Source organism: Phalaenopsis equestris, unplaced genomic scaffold (assembly GCF_001263595.1).
Source record: "Phalaenopsis equestris unplaced genomic scaffold, ASM126359v1 Scaffold210877, whole genome shotgun sequence".
In the NCBI taxonomy this organism is placed as follows: Eukaryota; Viridiplantae; Streptophyta; class Magnoliopsida; order Asparagales; family Orchidaceae; genus Phalaenopsis; species Phalaenopsis equestris.
This window is the reverse complement of record NW_018229929.1, coordinates 4,912-8,424: the sequence shown is the minus strand read 5'-3', so window position 1 is coordinate 8,424 and position 3,513 is coordinate 4,912.

Sequence of the window (3,513 nt, the reverse complement as noted above, 5' to 3'; positions counted from 1 at the left end):
TTATGGAGGAAGATAAAGAATATCTCATTATTTTGGGGAGACCTTTTCCTATTACTAGACAATCTATGATAGATGTGCAAAAAGGAAAGTTAACTATGACTATTAATGACCATATTACTATGACTATTAATGACCATGAAATCACTTTTGATGTTTTAAAGGCTATGAAATATCCAGCTGAGAGAAAAGATGATTATTGTTTTAGGATGGATGAAATTGATTATTTAAGTAAAAACTATTTCCAGAAAAGTTTTGAGAGTAAATTAACAGATGAGATAGAAATGGGCTTTCATGATTAGACTAAAATTTTGTTTAAAGAAGACTGTATGTATGTTTAAGAGAGTTGTGAAATGGTGGACGTTACTAAAAATAGTAAACCTTTAATTCCATCGGTTAAGAAATCTCATGAACTTAAGATGAATGTACCCTATACTAACTTAAAGTTTACCAATTTAGTGAATTCATCTACACCGCCAGTCTCTATTTCTTCATATTCGAATCAATCACAAGATGAACCTGAATTGAACGATGAAATCAATAAAAGATCTCCTATGAAAGAGTTATACAAAGTCACTGAATGGCATATTCCGTGGTATACAAATAAAATGAATGAGATTCTGATGTTGGGGTAGATTATTAATGCAATTAATAATTACCCCCTAGAGATTTTACTTAGTGACTCTGAGATAAATCCTAAGGAAATGAATTATGAGCAATTTAAAATTATTAAAGTAATATTTAGAAGAAAATTTGAGGATTTGTTTCAAAAGAGCTTTGAGTTTAGAGATAAGGATAAGAAAATTGAAAGATCAATGGAAGAAATTCCTAATGAATTGGAAGATAATTTGAAACAAAAGAGTTACATAGAAGATATTGATCTAGAATCTGAATTATCTTGAGAGGATCTGATCCAAAATTTGGGAGATCATGAAGTATCATATAAAGATCCATTTCTTATAAATTTCCAGGATGATATTAATATGTAAATTAAGAAAATTATTAAAAGAATATTGGATCTAGAAAGAAATATGAGTAACAAGGATATGAATCAATATGAAAAGGAAGAGCTGAAAGAAAAATTTTAATTTGAGGACTTTGTAGGAATCCCTAGATCTAGAAAAAATTTGGCTATTGATCAAGGATTACTTAATTGGAATTTTGATCTAGGTGGAATCATTTGTTGGGCTAGCGACGTTAAATCAAGCACTTTATGGGAGGCAACCTATATTTATCTATGTGGTTTGATTTAGTTTGCTTAAGAGTCATGATTGTTAGTGTTGTATTGTAGTTGTTTAGTGTGGATTGATCAGTTTGCTTGATGTTTGGTAGATGTTTGGATTGTAAGTGGTTTTGATTTACTTTTTATGTGTCATGAGGGTGATGATTCCTTAAATTCTTATTGTGGTTAGACTTGTATGTTCTCTTGTAATAGTTGGATTGACAAGTCCACTACAACTCGGGTCTCACCCGAACTTGAGTTTTGTAAGAGACATTATGAATTTTAACAGTGATAGTTCCATCTCATATTTTGTTACTTATTTTCTCGGACTTTATTTTCATTTGATAGGCGTCGCGAACCTATTAGATGAGTAACGTGTGGATGATCTTACACTATCCTTATAACTGTCAGAGGTGCTTCACTATTGAGATATGGTGATGTCTGGTGTTGGTGCTTGAGAATCAACATATCAGGGATAATCTTATCTTTGAGATTAGAATCTATAAAATTATTTATAAGCACCCAATATATTTGTGTGGGGATTTCGTTATAAGTTGGAAGTAAGTTAGTGAGATGCGATGAGATGGAGGAAGAATTGACCTCATTTATCTTTTTTGTGTGTTTATATTTGTGTTTGTATTGCAATTTATAAGAATTGAAGACCATTTTTATATTTCAATGCTGATACATGTTATGTTAGTTAGATTTTTGTTTAGCTAATTTCATTTTAGCATGTTTAGTTTAGATTTACTTTCTACTACATTTTCTACTACATGTTTTCTATATGTTTTCTATCCTGATAAATAATCGTAGATGTTTTTGATAGATATTTGTGGTAGATAGAATTTCTAAACCGTTATTCTTCCTAGTTATATTTTCTGCACTAAATATTATAAATGGTAAAAATCAAGTTTGGGGGTAGGAAGAAAAATGAAATTTTAAATTTAATATACTTTCACTCCTGTTGTCATTCCATCCTGATTATGCATGTATATAAATTTGATAGGATGTTGCAGTAGCTAGTAGATTTAATTTCTTTTTCCTTTATTAATTGTAATTGTTTTGTTTAGTATTGTGGATGTGTTAGCAAAATATTGTGTTTTTATAATGTTTAGTTTTGTACTTATTTCAAAATTTCATTACCCAACAAATTCTCTAATGATTTATACGTATAGAAAGCTCCTAATGTTACAGACCAAGTAAGTTGAAATTTTGAGAAGGACTGCGAAAATTTCAGAATGATGAAATTGCCTAAAATACTGAGTTATGATTTATATTTAGAATTTTTTTGTCCACCTGTACCTTTTCATATTGAAAAATTTAAGTTTGGGGGAAGGAACAAAAAGTTTAACTATTAGATGTTCTCAATTTAAATATTTTTAAAAATTATTAATATGATTTTATATAGTGAATTTAATTCAGGTAACTATGTTTTGTAGATATTTAAATATGATGGTAGATTTAAAGGAATATTTTTGTAATGAAAATCAGTTTTGTAGATTAAGATATTTAGTATAAGAGAATAAGACTATCGTTAACTATTTAAATTAAAGGAAACTATATTTTGAGGTATTAAGAATCTTGGAATTCATTTGAGAAGAAAAGATTGGGGCTCAATGATATAAAATTTATGAAATATTTATAAGGTAAAGAAATGCTTTGAGTTTCAAATTTTGGGCAAGAAAGGTGATGTTCAAAATCATTAAAGGCTATCCAGATATAGTAATCCTCACTTGAAAAAGGAAAAAGAAAGGATTGACAACAATCCCTGAAAAGACAAGAAAAATATATAGGATTGAAAGCAATCTGAATGAAAAAGAGAAAAGAAAAGAAAAAAAAATGAAAGTGAGGAGAAGCTTGAGGAGATGCCTAATAAAAAATTGGCTTCACTGGACCTACTTAAAAGGAAAACTTAAAATACATTCCTGAACTTATATTTATGGGTTAGATCTTTTACCAGTGGTGTTCTTATGAAGTTCCTATCATTTGAATATTTTAAGTGACTTAATATTACAACATATAGTCATTCTTGAAATGAATAAAAAACTAGAACTCCTAAACTTGATGACTAGATAATCTTGTAGCTACAAAGTTAATTTAATTACTTGAATTTTTTTCTGAAAATATCACTATGGTATTTATCTAAATCAAACTTATAGTATTACTGAATTAAAACTTTACTACAATAGATCATAACTTTTATATAATACTAAATTTACTTGAGGACAAGTAATAGTTAAGTTTGGGGGATTTTGACCAAAGGAAAATATGTTGAGATTTTCATACCTATTTTA